Source organism: Aethalodelphis obliquidens, unplaced genomic scaffold (genome assembly GCF_003676395.1).
Source record: "Aethalodelphis obliquidens isolate GAN/ISIS:26980383/991018 unplaced genomic scaffold, ASM367639v1 scaffold90, whole genome shotgun sequence".
NCBI lineage: Eukaryota > Metazoa > Chordata > Mammalia > Artiodactyla > Delphinidae > Aethalodelphis > Aethalodelphis obliquidens.
In genome coordinates this window covers 5746723-5762650 of record NW_020838034.1, presented here as the reverse complement: position 1 = coordinate 5762650, position 15928 = coordinate 5746723, and the positions used below count along the sequence as shown (strand labels likewise).

At 38.1% G+C, this 15928-nt stretch overlaps 1 pseudogene; it reads right to left on the bottom strand.

Moving 5' to 3' along the window:
* Window positions 1–1000: 1000 nt before the first annotated feature.
* Window positions 1001–1756, bottom strand: LOC113614029 (40S ribosomal protein S3a-like; annotated as a pseudogene).
* Window positions 1757–15928: the final 14172 nt, after the last annotated feature.

Here is a 15928-nt window from a genome sequence, read left to right as displayed (position 1 = left end):
TTTTTTGGATTTCCTTCCCATTTAGGTTACCACAGTGCATTAAGTAAAATTCCCTGTGCTATACAGTATGTTTTCACTAGTTGTCTATTTTGAATTGCTTTTATACCTCTGTCAAAAAGCAGTTGATTATACTTGTGTGGGTATATTCTGGGCTACCTATTCTGTTCCATTGATTTATACAATGTAATTATTGATATATTATGACTTAAGTCTGCCATTTTATTGTTTATTTTCTTCTTGTTTCTTCTGTTTTTTATTCCTCCGTTTTACTTTCCTGGCCATTCTGTAGGTTATTTGAATATATTTTTAATAATTCCATTTTGATTTACTATAGTGTATCTTGAGTATATCTCTTTGAATAGATTTTTAAATGGCTGCTCAAGGCATTACATTAAACATACGTAACTTATGGTTTACTGATGTTGGCTTTTTACCAGTTCAACTAGCATGTAGAAACATTACCCTTACAAGATTCCTTTACCATCGCTCCTTGATAACTTATCTTAACCATATCCTCTCCACATATTGAGAACCATATCAGGTAATGTTATAATTTTTGCTTCAATTGTCAAGTATAATTTAGAAAACTCAAGAGGAGAAGGATAGGGAATTCCTTGGCGGTCCAGTGATTAGGACTCAGTACTTTCACTTCCAGGGCCTGGGTTAAATCCCTGGTGGGGGAACTAAAACCCTGCAAGCCACCTGGTGCAGCCAATAAAAAGAAAGAAATGAGGAGAAGGATAGTCCATGATATTTAACCCATATTTTTACTCTTTCCATTGCTCTTTCTTTATTCCTGATGTTCCAAGTTTCCTTCTTTTTTCTTTCTGTTTCAAGATATTCCTTTAGCCATTCTTTTAGGGTAGGTCTGATGGTGACAAATACTTTTAGTTTTCCTTTACAGTGAGGATGTCTTGATTTCACCTTCATTTCCTGGGCATAGAATTCTATTTTTTTCACAAATAAGATCTTTTATTTGTCACCATTGGAAGTCTGATTTTTAAACAGATTATTGGACTGGTGGCTCATATCCATCAGTTCACTCAACTTTAGCACCTGCTGCATCCCCAGTAGCTTTTCCAGAACTACTACCTTCACTATGTAGCTCCATGAGTTTTCCCGATTCAAACTTGGGCTTCTTCAGCATTTTTACTTTTCTAACAAAGGCATCATGGAGTGGATAAATAGATTGGAAGACCTTTTCTGTCTTTCCCAATGCTGCCTGGCATGAATTTATTTACCCTGTTTCAAGTCATTTGTCTACACCTCTTGGGTCATGATTTTCATCATCTTCTTGCGGATCTGGAGGACCTGCTGGTGTTGGGCATAAGAGGTCTTCCGAATCTGATTGTTGCGTTTTTTAGTAAAACCCGTACAGAATAGACGAAGCAAATAACCATAGGTAGTTTTGACATCAGTGTGAGCTTCAATCATGGTCTGACATTTTTTGACCATGGAGCACATTTTATCATGGGTAAGATCCATGCCATGGAAATTAGTCGGGCAGTTTTTGCCCTGAACATCCTCAGTAATTAGCATGAATTTTCTAAATGCAACTTCATCATTCTGCAGATCAGCAAGGCTCACTTCAAAAATATGACCCTTGAGGCCATCAGATGAGATTTTGGTTCCTTGAGTTCTCGTGACTAGTGTTTTCCCAATATTTCTTACATTGAACATAGCTGGTGCTTTCATATCATACCAATCTTTCTTAGAAAATGGGTCAACTGCTTTCTTCTTGGCTCCCTTTTTACCACCTTTTGTAAGGCACTTGATCTTGCCGACCCTGGGTATAGAATTCTAGATTGACAGTTCTTCTATTTCAGCACTTGAAAAATGTTATGCTACTCCTCTTGCCTGCATTGGTTTCTGATGAGAAATCAGCAGTCATTTAAATTGTTTTCCCCTGTAGTTAATGTGTTGTTTCTCTCTGTTATGAAGATATTTTTTTCTTTTTTGTTAGTTTCCAGCTGGTTGATTATAATGTGTCTTGGTATGTATTTCTTTGAGTTTCTTTGGGGGTTCATTCAGTTTCTTGAATCTGTAGATTTGTGCTTTTTGCCAAGTTTGGAGAAATTTCAATACTTTTTGAATAGTTTTTCTTTCTTTAGCCCAGCATTCTTATTTTTTCTCCTCTCATTCTGAGACTTTGATAACAAGAATGTTAGATCTTCTATTATTGCCCCCATAGAGCTCTGAGTCTCTGTTAATTTTTTTCAGTCTGTTTTCTTTCTGTTGTTCAGGTTGGGCATTTTCTATCTTCAAGTACACTGATTCTTTCCTTTATAATCTCCGTTTTGCTATTAAGCCCATCAAGTGACTTTTAAATTTCATTTACTGCATTATTCACTTCTAAAACTTCCCTTTGTTTCTTCTTCATATATTCTGTTCTTTTGCTGAGACTTTCTAGTGGTTTTGTCTTTTTTTTCATTTCCGGGGTTTTATAATTACTTGTTGAAGTATTTTTATGATGGCTGCTTTAAAATCCTTGTCAGATAATTCCAACATCTCTCATCTTGGTTTTGGTGCCTATTGATTGCCTTTTCTTCATTCAAGTTGATATTTTCCTGGTTTTTGGTATGATGAGGGATTTTTGACACTGTGGTGGTGGGGTAGGTGATGTTATTACCACTGGGTGGTTGTGAAAATACAAATTTTCCCTTGTCTTTGCTCAATAACACCCCAAGCAAGAGAGGGAAGTAGTGCCTCATTACTTCAGGGTGGGAATGGAAGTTCAGTCTTCCCAATCAGCCTCTTCTGACGTCACCTCAGTTGGGAAGAGGAGGGATTCCTCCTTACTGCCAAGAGAGATGGAGGTCTAGGCCTTCCTCTTGGCCTTGCTGATGGTGTGGGGTCCCACATTTTTCCAATGGCATTTGGCCAGAATAAGGTGATTATTGCCTAAAGGCTTCTATCTTGCTAGGCCATCTCTTTTCTCATCCTTTGCCAAGAGAGAGAAGAGTTCTCTTGGGATTGGCATTTCTGGGTTACAGACTTGTTTAACACACAGCCCAAGGTATATACATGACAAAAAGGAAACCCAGGGAACTAACCACCATGTCATTCCTTGGATCTTGAGGTCCCTATCCAGTACTTCTTCTCTCCACCTTTTAGAATCTTCTTGTGTTTGTGTTTTATATATAATGTCCAGGATTTTTGGAAAAGTAGAGAAAAATGTGCCCACTTCATCTTCTCTGGAATGAGTAGTCTGATCATGTGTTTTTATAACCTTTCTAATCTATCTATCTATCTATCTATCTATCTATCTATCTATCTATCTTTCTCTCATGGAAATAATGGTGGGATCTTTAAAAATGACTTCTTGTTAATTGGTAAAATCTCAGAAGATTTAATAAAAACTTGGTAAAATTCAGTACTCACTCATAATTGCAAAAATTTGTAGAAAACTACAGCAAACATAATATTTAGGTAGTGAGCCTTTAGAAGCAATACTATCAAAGTCAGGAATAAAGCAGGAATTTCTCCAGTTACTGCTACTATCTATTAATTAACTGGTGTCTTGGCCAAAGCAATGAGACAAGAAAAATAAAAATGTATGTGGATTAGAAAAGGAGACACAAATTATCATGTTTTTAGATCACATTACTGCTGATGTAGAATATCCAAAGGAATCTGCAGGCAAATTATGAGAGCTAATAAAGGAGTGAACAGGACTCCAGCAAACAACCATATCGTATACAAGATATTATTCTAACTTGGCTCACAGGTTAACACTTGTTTACTAATCTTGACATAGTTCAAGATTACCTCCTAGTAAGTCCTCAGTAAATATTAGCTATTATTTTAATTATAATTCATTTAAAATAGCTTCTAATCAGTTATAAAGAGCCAGACCTTGGGCTGTAAGTGTAAACAGATGAAGTCCCAGTCTTTTTTTTTTTTAAGTCTTTATTGAATTTGTTACAATATTGCTTCTGTCTTTATGTTTTAGTTTTTTGGCCGGGAGGCATATGGAATCTTAGCTACCTGACCAGGGATCAAACCCACACCACCTGCATTGGAAGGCAAAGTCTTAACTGCTGGACCATCAGGGAAGTCCCCTAGTCCCAGTCTTTATGTGAGGAATGCTGGTGAGCCATATGCCTGCTGTGCATCTGCACTTGCCCTCTGCCCTCTGCGTTGATGTTCCAGCTCCCTCCCCACTGCAGAAAAGCCACCTGACTCATTCAGGTAGGTCACAGCACTCCTAACTGATACCTCATCTCTGATTCCCTGACTCTTTGCTGTTATCTGCTGGCATAGATATGTGTGCCATGTGCCAGGCTTAGGTAAGAGGGATGGGGGAGGTAGGTGGGAGATGGAAGGTGTGTGTAAGTTGACAAACATGGAGATGTCTGTTACACCTAGTCTCTGTTTCCACAGAGCTCATGACACAAATTGTAAGTTCTGACATTATAATCATATACAGTAGTCCCTTGGTATCCATGGGAGATTGAGTCTAGGACTGCTCACTCCACACCAAGATACCCTGGATGCTCAAGTCCCTTACAATCACCCTCTGTATCTGTGGGTTCTAGAAACATGGATATGGAAGGCTGACTGTAATGTAAATCTTTTTCAAAAAAAAGAAGGGGGGGAATTGGTAGAATCTCAACATATTTCATTTACTTAGCAGCTGTGCAAATTAGTATAAACAGATTTAAAAATCACTCTGGGAGCCATTTTGTGGAAATTAAGGGTGATTTTTATATAAAATACTATATTTTGATGTAAAGAAGGTACACTGTGTTAGCACATTAAGATGAAAATCACATCAAATTGATACTAAGACTAGAAAGCACACTGGAAGAACTTGCTACCATGTGCCCCTGACAAGCTGTGGCCAGATCTGATCTCATGTAAGTAGTCAGTATTGACTCCACAGCTAAATTGGGCAAATGAATGCAGTTACAGTTAGTAAAAACTCACAGAAAGAACACACAGATATTGTGATTAGCAAGTGTATAGAAAAATTCAGTCTTAGAAGAGACAGGAGTAAAATGAGCAAGATGGTAGTGTAGGATTTTTTAGTGCCTGTCCCCTCCTAGAAACATCAATTTGAACAACTCCAGTGGCTCCAGGCAGCTTCTGTGACAACAGGCTCCTGGTGGACTCCAGTGAACCAAGCCTCCTGGACCACCCCAGAGCAAGCCAGCTCCCTTAGATCATGACTATTGTGGCCCCAGCTCCCAACTAGCTCCCATGAATCTATGCTTCTATGAACCCAGACTCCAGCTGGGCCCATGCTACCACACCCCAAGCTGCCAGCCTGCCCCAGTGCCAGGCTGGCCCCTGCAGACCTAGGCTTTAGATAATCTCTTACAGACCCAGGCTCCTAGTCTGCCCTCCTAGTAGTGCCAGATGACTTCCCTCAGACCCAACCTTCAGACCAGCAGCTGTAGCCTCAGGCTCCAGGATCACCCTAGGTCCAGGCCAATCCCCATGTCCACAGCCTCCAGGCTGGCTCCCACAAAACCAGGTTCCTGGCCCATTCCAGCACCTGACTGGTCCCTTTAGACCCAGATGTCAGGTTCATCCCACTGGTACCTTGGTAGCCTTGGTTTAGATCACATTACTGCTGATGTAGAAAATCCAAAGGAATCTGCAGGCAAATTATGAGACTAGCCTTGGTTGACTAGCCTTGGTAGCCTTGGTTGACCCCTGTGGTCCTAGAAGACAGGTCTTCCCATTTGGACACAGATCCCAGGCTCCCCAACACAGACTTATGCATCAGACCCACCCAAGTGAACACAGGCTCTGGGCCCAACCCATGGACCCAGGCACAAATGAACCCAAGCACCAGGCCTGCCAGTCTGCTGACCCAGGCACCATACTTGCCAGTACAAGGACTCAAGAAGTAAGCCCACTCAGGATCTCTGGATCTCTGATGGGCTGACTGGTAAATGGCTTTGCCTGCTGAAGCTAGTCTTTAAAGACTGGAAGAGGTGCCTACTTCCTCAAATGTGCAGACACCAATTCAAGGCCACAAGGATCATGAATAATCAAGGAAACATGACACCATCAAAGGAAACTAATAAAGCTCCAAAGGCTGATGCTAAAGAAATGGAGATTTACAAAGTGTTTGACAAAGAATTCAGAATAATCTTCTTAAATTCAGTGAACTCTAAGAAAACACAGAGAGACAACTAAATAAAATTAGGAAAGCAGGGCATGAACAAAATGAAAAGTTCAACAAAGAAATAGAAACCATAAAAAAAAAAAAAAAACACAGAAAAACCCAAAACAGAAATCCTATGTTGCAGAATACAGTAACTAAACTGAAAGAGTCCATAGAGAGCTTCAACAATAGACTCAACCAAAGAGAAGAATTAGTGAACTAGAAGACAGGTCCTTTGAATCATTCTCTCGGAGAAGAAAAAACAATGAAAAAGAGCAAAGAAAGCCTATGTGAATTATGGGCTAACATTAAAATAAACAATCTACACATGTTTGGAGACCCAGAAGGAGAAGAGGAGGAAAAAGGAGCAGAAAGCTTACTTAAAGAAATAATGGCTGAGCAAGATCCTTTTTGACTCACCTCCTAGAGAAATGGAAATAAAAACAAAAATAAACAAATGGGACCTAATGAAACTTAAAAGCTTTTGCACGGCAAAGGAAACCATAAACAAGACAAAAAGACAACCCTCAGAATGGGAGAAAATGTTTGCAAATGCAGCAAGTGACAAAGGATTAATCTCCAAAATTTACAAGCAGCTCATGCAGCTCAATGTCAAAAAAACATACAACCCAATCCAAAAAAATGGGCAGAAGACCTAAATAGACATTTCTCCAAAGAAGATATACAGATTGCCAAAAAACACATGAAAGAATGTTCAACATCACTAATCATTAGAGAAATGCAGATCAAGACTACAATAAGGTATCACCTGACACAGATCAGAATGACCATCTTCAAAAAATCCAGAAACAATAAATGCTGGAGAGGGTGTGGAGAAAAGGGAACACTCTTGCAGTGTTGGTGGGAATGTGAATTGATACAGTCACTATGGAGAACAGTATGGAGGTTCCTTAAAAAACTACAAATAGAACTACCATATGACCCAGCAATCCCACTACTGGGCATATACCCTGAGAAAACCAAAATTCAAAGAATCATGTACCACAATGTTCATTGCAGCTCTATTTACAGTAGCCAGGACATGGAAGCAACCTAAGTGTCCATCGACAGATGAATGGATAAAGAAGATGTGGCACATACATGCAATGGAATATTACTCAGCCATAAAAAGAAAAGAAATTGAGTTATTTGTAGTGAGGTAGATGGACCTAGAGTCTGTCATACAGAGTGAAGTAAGTCAGAAAGAGAAAAATAAATACCGTATGCTAACACGTATATATGGAATCTAAAAAAAAAAAAAAGCTTCCGAAGAACCTAGGGGCAGGACAGGAATAAAGACACAGATGTAGAGAATGGACTTGAGGACACAGGGAGGGGGAAGGGTAAGCTGTGACAAAGTGAGAGAGTGGCATGGACATATATGCACTACCAAACGTAAAATAGATAGCTAGTGGGAAGCAGCTGCATAGCAGAGGGAGATCAGCCTGGGGCTCTGTGTCCACCTAGAGGGGTGGGATAGGGAGGGTGGGAGGGAAACACAAGAAGGAAGAGTAATGGGGATATATGTATATGTATAGCTATAAAGCAGAAACTAACACACCATTGTAAAGCAATTATACTCCAATAAAGATGTTAAAAAAAAAAAAGAAAGTTCTAAAAAACCACAAAAAACAAAAAGAAATAATGGCTGAGAATTTCCCAAATCTGGAAAGAGATTTTGACATCCAAGTTCATGGAACTAATAAGTCATGAACATGTTGGTCATTTATGTCTTCTTTGGGAAAAATGTCTATTCATGTGCTCTGCCCATTTTTAAATCATATTTTTTTCTATTGAGTTGCATGAGTTCCATATATATTTTTAAATTGAAGTATAGTTGATTTACAATGTTGTGTTACTTTCTGCTGTAAAGCAAAGTGAATCAGTTATATGTATACAGATATTTACTCTTTATTAGATTCTTTACCCATGTAGGTCATTACATAGTATTGAGTAGAGTTCCCTGTGCTATACAGTAGGTCCTTATTAGTTATCTGTTTTATATATAGTGGTGTGTATATGTCAATCCCAATTTCCCTGTTTAACCCTCCCCCCTTCCCTTCCGGTAACCATAAGATTGTTTTCTACTTCTGTGACTCTATTTGTTTTGTAAATTAGTTCGTTTGTAGCATTTTTTTAAGATTCTACATATAAGTGATACCATACGATATTTGTTCTTCTGTGACTTTCTTACTTCATACTTTACTCAGTATGACAATCTTTGGTCCATCCATGTTGCTGCAAATGGAATGATTTCATTCTTTTTTAGGGCTGAGTAATATTCCATTGTATATATGTACCACATCTTCTTTAACCTTTCCCCTGTCAATAAACATTTAGGTTGCTTCCATATCTGAGCTACTGTAAATAGTGCTGCAATGAACATTGGGGTGCAGGTTGCATGAGTTTCTTATATATTTTGGATGTTAACCCTTTATCAGATGTTTTGCAAATACTTTCTCCAATTCAGTAGCTCACCTTTTCAATTATTTCTTTTGCTGTGCAGAAGCTTTTTAGTTTGATGTAGCCCCACTTCTTTATTTTTGTTTTTGTTGTTTGTGCTATTGATGTCATATTCAAAAAACCATTACCAACACCAGTGTCAAGGAGTTTTTCAGCTATGTTTTCTTCTAGGAGTATCACAGTTTTGGGTCTTACACTTAAATCTTTAATCCATTTTGATAGTTTTTGTGACTGGTATAAGATAGGGATCTAATTTCACTCTTTTGTATGTAAATAACCAGTTTTCCCAGCACCATTTATTGAAGACTATACTTTTCCCATTGAGTATTCTTGGCTCCCTTGTCAAATATTAGTTGACTGTATATACATGTGTTTATTCCTGGACTCTCAATTCTGTTCCATTGGTCTATGTGTCTGTCTTTATGCCAGTACCACACTATTTTGATTATTATAGCTTTGAAATAAAGTTTCAAATCAGAACATGTGATGCCTCCAGGTTTGTTCTCCTTTCTCAGGATTGCTATGGCTACTTTTGGTCTTTCACGGTTCCATATAAATTTTTCTATTTCTATGAAAAATGCCATTGGAAATTTGGTAGAGTTTGTACTGAATCTATAGATGGCTTTAGGTAGTATGAATATTTTAACAATATTAAATCTTCCAGTTCATGAACACAGGATATTTTTTCACTTATTTATGTCTTCAATTTCTTTCATCAAAGCCTTGTGATTTTCAGTATACAAATCTTTCAACTCCTTGGTTAAATTTATTCCTAAATAGTTTACTATTTTTGATGCTATTACAAATAAGATTGTTTTCTTTATTTTTCAGCTAGTTCATTGTTAATATATAAAAATGACTCATGATTTTCCCTTGCCAAGCAAACCAAAAATATACCAATGAAACAGATCCTGTTGTGTTCATAACCATCAAGTGAATAGCTCAAACCATTTCTCAGAAAGATATATATAGATCCCTACAATAAAATCTTGCGGCTAGTTAAAAAAATACAATTGATTTTTTATGTTGATTTTGTATCCTGCAACTTTACTAAATTCCTTTATTAGTTCTAACAGTTTTTTGGTGGAGTCGTTACGACTATTTAGACAAGTTTACTTCTTGCTTTCTAATTGGATGTCTTTATTTCTTCTTCTTGTTTAATGGCTCTGGCTAGGACTTTCAGCTCTACGTTGAATGAGAGTGGTGAGAGTGGGCACATTTGTGTCCACTTTCTTAATGTTAGAAGGAAAACTTTCAACCTTTCACCACTGAGTATATCGTTAACTATGGTTTTGTCATATATGGCCTTTACTATGTTGAGGTACATTCTTTTTATACCCCATTTGCTGAATTTTTATTATAAAAGATGCTGAATCTTTTAAAATGCTTTTTCTGCATCTATTAAGATGATCATATGACATTTATCTTTCATTCTATTAATATGGCTTATCACATTTATTTATTTACCTGTGTTGAAATCCCAGGGATAAATTCTTCTTGATCACGATGTATAATCCTTTGAATATGTTGTTGAATTTAGTGTGCTAGTATTTGGTTGAGAATCTTTGCATCTATATTCATCAAGGATATTGGCCTGTAGTTTTCTTTTCCTGTAGTTCCTTATTTGGCTTTGGTATCAGGGTAATGCTAGCATAATAAAATGAGTTTAGGGATGTTCTCTCCTCTTCAAATTTTTTGGAAGAGTTTGAGAAGGACTGGTGTTAATTCTTTTTTAAATGTTTGGTAGAGTTCACCAGTGAAGCCATCTGGTCCTGGCTTTTTCTTTGTTGAGAAGTTTTTGATTACTGATTCAATCTCCTTTCTTGTCATTGTTCTGTTCAAATTTTCTATCTCTTCATTATTCAGGCTTGACAGGTTGCACATTTCTGGGAATTGAACCATTTCTTCTGGGTTATCTAGTTTGTTGGCATATAGTAGTTTATAGTAGTCTCTTGTGATGTTTTGTATTTCTGTGGTGTGAGTTGTAATGTCTCCTCCTTCATTTCTGTTTTTATTTATTTGAGTCTTCTCTCTTTTTTTCTTAGTCTAGATAAAGGTTTGTCAATTTTATCTTAAAAGGAGATGGCATGTTTACTGGAACATGCAAGAAATTTACCTCCTGAGAATATAACAGCACAATCAGTGTTATAAATCGTTCTACTCAAATAATGGGAGCAGTGGAGGGTGACTAGAGAATAGTGTGATAAATGAATGGAATTTAATGCCTCCCAGAACATTCACAGAAAAGTAGAAAACCACTGTTTTCTCCAAAAGGGGAGAAGTTCTTGGTACTTCAGTCTACACTTTCTCAACCTCTAGAAAGTCTCTGTGTGAAGGTTAGCCAACTGAAGTTGGGGGCAGTCCCTAAAAACTGCTTCACTTCTGACACCAATTACAAGTTCAGGGGGCTTCCCAAAACCACACTCTATTTTGATTACTCACTAGAATTCACCTCACATGTGAAAGGTTCGAGATTTGTAACCAGGTGGAAATACCAGGCTCTCCAGGCAGTTCTGGAGAGCAGCAAAATGAGCCTCACCCTCACAGGCCCCTGTGAACAAGAACAGAGCTGGCCTAGGGGATTAGTGCACACAGCAGGGCTTGGGTTTGAATCCTGGTTCTGCCACTTGGCCACTGTGTGAGCTCTTTGCTGTGCTGACCTCTCTGGGTCTCTCTCTCCATTTGTTAAAAAAAAATTCACCAAAATCTTCTATACTCATGGTTATGATTTATTATAGGGAAAGGATACAGATTAAAATAGCCAAAGGAAGGGATGCTTGTGTAAGAGTCCAGGAGGGTTTTAAACATGGATCTTCCAATTGTCCTCTTCCCATGGAGTCATGAACAACGTTAACTCTTCCTGGCAGTGATGAATGACAATATACATGAAGTATTGTCAGTTAGGGATGCTTACTCCAGTCTTGGTGTCCAGAGTCAGTGTTGGTTCATCATTCAGGCTCCAATATTACTGATCTCGATTTTCAGCCCTTCAGGAAGTTGAGTTGATATATATGACCCAAAGTCCCCACGTTGAATCACATTTTTGATGTGGCTTAAATCCCCTAACCTAAATCACATTGTTACTATCTGGCAGGTGCAAGCTCCCCTGGCAAACAAAGACACTCTTATTAGGCTTGACATTCCAAGGGTTTAGAGATTACCTCTCAGACTTGGAGGAAAACCATCTTTGGCTGAGCTTGTTTATTAGAGCGATAAAGCTGTGTAGACCACACAAGAGTGAGGGAAGAGTGAGGCCTGCCTTGAGACTCACTCTCCTGTGAGGGAACTATACATCCAGGAGGTAAATGGTGGTGATTTCCAGTCAGATAGCTGGATAGGGGAGAACCACCAGCACCACCAGACCTGAAAATTCTACTTTCTGCTGCAAAACTGTAATAAAAGACTTGAATAACATCTACAGAGTTGAGGAAGGTGCAGATGATGACCCAAGAACTCTATTGCCACTTCAAGTCATCATTTAGTACAAGGGAAAAGAAGGAACATTCTCAGATGCACAAGAAATATGCCACCCTTGTGAAGTTTTAACTGAATGAGCTAGAGTCAATGCATGTTTAGACTGGTATGCCAATTGCTTATACTGCTATCAACTTTATCTTCTTGATATTAGAAAAATTCCATCATAAATAACATGACAGGGGATAGATGAAGCCACAGAAAAAGAGTAAATCATTCAGGGACCATATGTGAGAAGAGAAAGGATGAAGGACACAATTCTGGGAACTGCCAGTAATAAAGATGAACACAAGAAATAGAATCAGAGAGGTAGAAATAAAACAGGAGTGGAGTTTGGGATTAGCAGATGCAAACTATTATATCTAGAATGGATAAACAACAAGGTCCTACTATATAGCACAGGGAACTATATTTAATATCCTGTGATAAGCCGTAATGGAAAAAATATTAAAAAGTATATATATATAACTGAATCACCTTGCTGTACAGCAGAAATTAACACAACATTGTAAATTAACTATATTTCTATAAAATAAAATTAAAAAAATAGGAGTCTCTCATGTGTATTTGTCTACAATTTTTTTCTTCAACAATATATAACAGATTTCTTTTAGATCAATACCATCTGTTTTGTCTCATTCTGTATTACAGATCCATATTGTTCTATAGTATGTTTATACCATAATTTATTCACCTAACCTCTTATTGATTGGTATTTGTAAATTATTTCCAACTTCTTTCATTGTGAATTATGTTGTAATGAACATTGTTTTATGTCTCACTTATCCTTGTGCAATTGTGCTAGTATGTGTGTATACAGATTGTTACAAATAGAACAGAGTACCAAGGGTATCAAACAATTAAAATTTTGACAGGTAACACCAATTTTTTCTCCAAAAACTCTGCACCAATTTATACTTCCATAAACAGTGTATGTGCCTTGTTTCCTCTAATTTTGTTATCACTGGAATCTATCAGTTATTTTTTTCCAGTTTCATAGGAAATACTATCAATATTTGTTTAATTTATATTTCTCTGACTCCTAGAATGAATGTGCATTTTTCATGTTTTTTAAGCATTTTCTTATTCTTATTCTATAAATTGCTGCAATGAACACATCCCTGTATTTCATTTCTGCAGTATTTGACATTGTTAACATCCCAGTTCTTCAAATTCTCTAATTTCCTACTGACCTCCTTTAAAACACTTTAATTTTCTTCCTACTTTTCTAGTGAGTTGTTGTCAATCTCCTCTGTGTATGTCTCTTCCTTTACAATTCTTTAAATATTAGTATTGCCAGGATGCTATAGACTGGATGTTTGTGTGCCCCTCCCCTTCCAACACCCTAAGTCTTCTGTTGAAACTTAATCTCCAGTGTGATAGCATTAGAAAGTGGGGCCTTTGGGAGATGATTAACTCAGGAGGGTGGAGCCCTCATGAATGGGATTAGTGGTCTTTTTTTCCTTCTAGTTTCATTGAGATATAATTGACATACAGCACTGTGTAAGTTTAAGGTGTACACCATAATGATTTGAATTTTGTACATCATGAATGATTATTACAACAAGTTTAGGGAACACCCATCATCTCATAAAGAAACAAAATTAAAGAAATAGAAAAACATTTTTTTCTAGTGATGAAAACTCTTAGGATTTACTCTCTTAGCAAGTTTCATATTTAACATACAGCAATGGTCATTATATTTATCATGTTGAACATTACATTCCTAGTACTTATTTATCTTATAACTGGTAGTTTGTAGCTTTTGACTGCTTCATCCAATTCCCCTCCCCCCAACCCCAGCCTCTGGTAACCACAAATCCAATCTTTTTCTATGATTTGTTTGTTTGTTTTTAAAGTGTAATTGACCTACAACACTGTGTTAGTTCCTGTGCCACAACATAGCAATTTGGTGTTTCTATACATTTCAAAATGATCACCACGATAAGTCTAGTTATGATGTCATCATACAAAGATATTAGTTATTGACTATATTCCCCCCATTGTACATAACTATCTACCTGTATCTATCTGTATACACACACACACACATATAGTTATTTTAAGTTGCTGATCTCTTAAATTCAAATGCATTTGACAAACCTGCATTTTCACTCCCCCCAACACACTAACTGTTCTTGATGTCATATTTTACATCATTTTGTTTAGTGTATCCCTTAATTACTTATTGCAGATATACACGATTTTATTACCTTTGTCTTTTGCCCTCCCTCCTAACTTTATACATGGCTGATTTACTGTATATTTGCCTTTACTAATGAGATTTTTCCTTTCATAATTTTCGTGTTTCTAGTTGCAGCCTTTCTTTTTCACTTAGAGAAGTCCCTTTAACATTTCTTGTAAAGCTGGTGTGGTGTGATCTCTTTTAGCTTTTGCTTGTCTGTAACATTTTTGATTTCTCCATCAAATCTGATTGAAAGCCTTGCTGGGTAGAGTGTTCTTGGTTGTGGTTTTTCCCTTTCATCACTTTAAATATATCGGGCCACTCCATTTTGGCCTACAGAGTTTCTGCTGAAAAGTCAGCTGATAGCCTTATGGGAGATCCCTTGTATGAAACTTGTTCTCTGCCCCTTGCTCTCTCACTTCTCCTTCTGAGACCCCTATAATGTGAATGTTAGTATGCTTGACGTTGTCCCAGAGGTCTCTTAAACTGCCCTCATTTCTTTTTGTTCTTTTTTTCTGTTCCTTTACACTGATTTCCCTTACTCTGTCTTCCAGTTTGTTGATCCATTCCTCTGAATCATCTAATCTACTGTTGACTACTTCTAGTGTATTTTTCATTTCAATGATTGTATTCTTCATCTCTGGTCTTCTTCATATTTTCTAACTGTTAAAAACTTCTAACTTCTCATTCTTTTTATCCAGTCTTCTTCTGAGTTCTTTGAACATATTTATGATCATTAACTTGAACTGTCTATAGGGTAGATTTCCTATCTCCACTTCACTTAGTTCTTCTTCTGGGGTTTTATCTTATTCCTTCATTTGGAAGATATTCCTCTGTTACATCATTTTGCTTAATTTGCTGTTTTTATTTCTATGTATCTGTAGGTTGGTTATGTTTCCTGTGCTTGGAGAAGTGACCTTTTGGAGGAGACCTCCTATGTCTCACAGTAGCGTATTCCCCTCTGGTCACCAGAGCTCTATGCTCTAGAGTTGTCCCCTATTTGGGCTGTGTGGGTCCTTCTGTTGTGGCAGGCTGACTACTGTGGGCAATCTGGTAGATGTGGCTGGCCCCCAGTCCAGTTGGTTGCCATGTTCTGTCTTGTGTGGAAGCTGCTGGCCACTGGTTGTCAGGGCTGAGTCATGAGGCTGATAGCTGCAGGACCTCAGGTGGTTTTGTGTCTAGTGCTGGGCCACTGGTAGGCAGAGCCAGGTCAGGCATGGGTGGTTGTGAGACCAAGGGTTCCATATCTATTTTCAGTCTACTGGTGAGCAGAGCCAGCTCCTGACACAACTGGCTGTGGGGTCTAAATTGTCCCAAGACTAGTGTTGGCCTATGATGAGTGGAGATGATCCTAGGGCAGCTGAGTGAGGGGTCCAAGGTGTCTTGAAGCTGGGGTTGGACTGCTAGGGCCAAGGCCAGCAGGTTGTAGGGTTGGTGCCTACCCACTGGTGGATGAGGATGGTCCTGGGGCTAGTACCAGTTCATTGGTGGGCACAGCCAGGTCCCAGGGCCTCTGACTGCAGGGTCCTTGTGTTCCCAGGGCTAGTGTTGGTGCACTGGTATATGAGTTGTGGTGCACTGGTATATGTATATGTGCCCTGATGGGCAGGGTATGGTCCTGGGATGGCTGTGGGCTCAGGAGGCCTTAAGGCAGAAGCCCTGCTAGTGGCTGGGACTGTGTTCTCAAC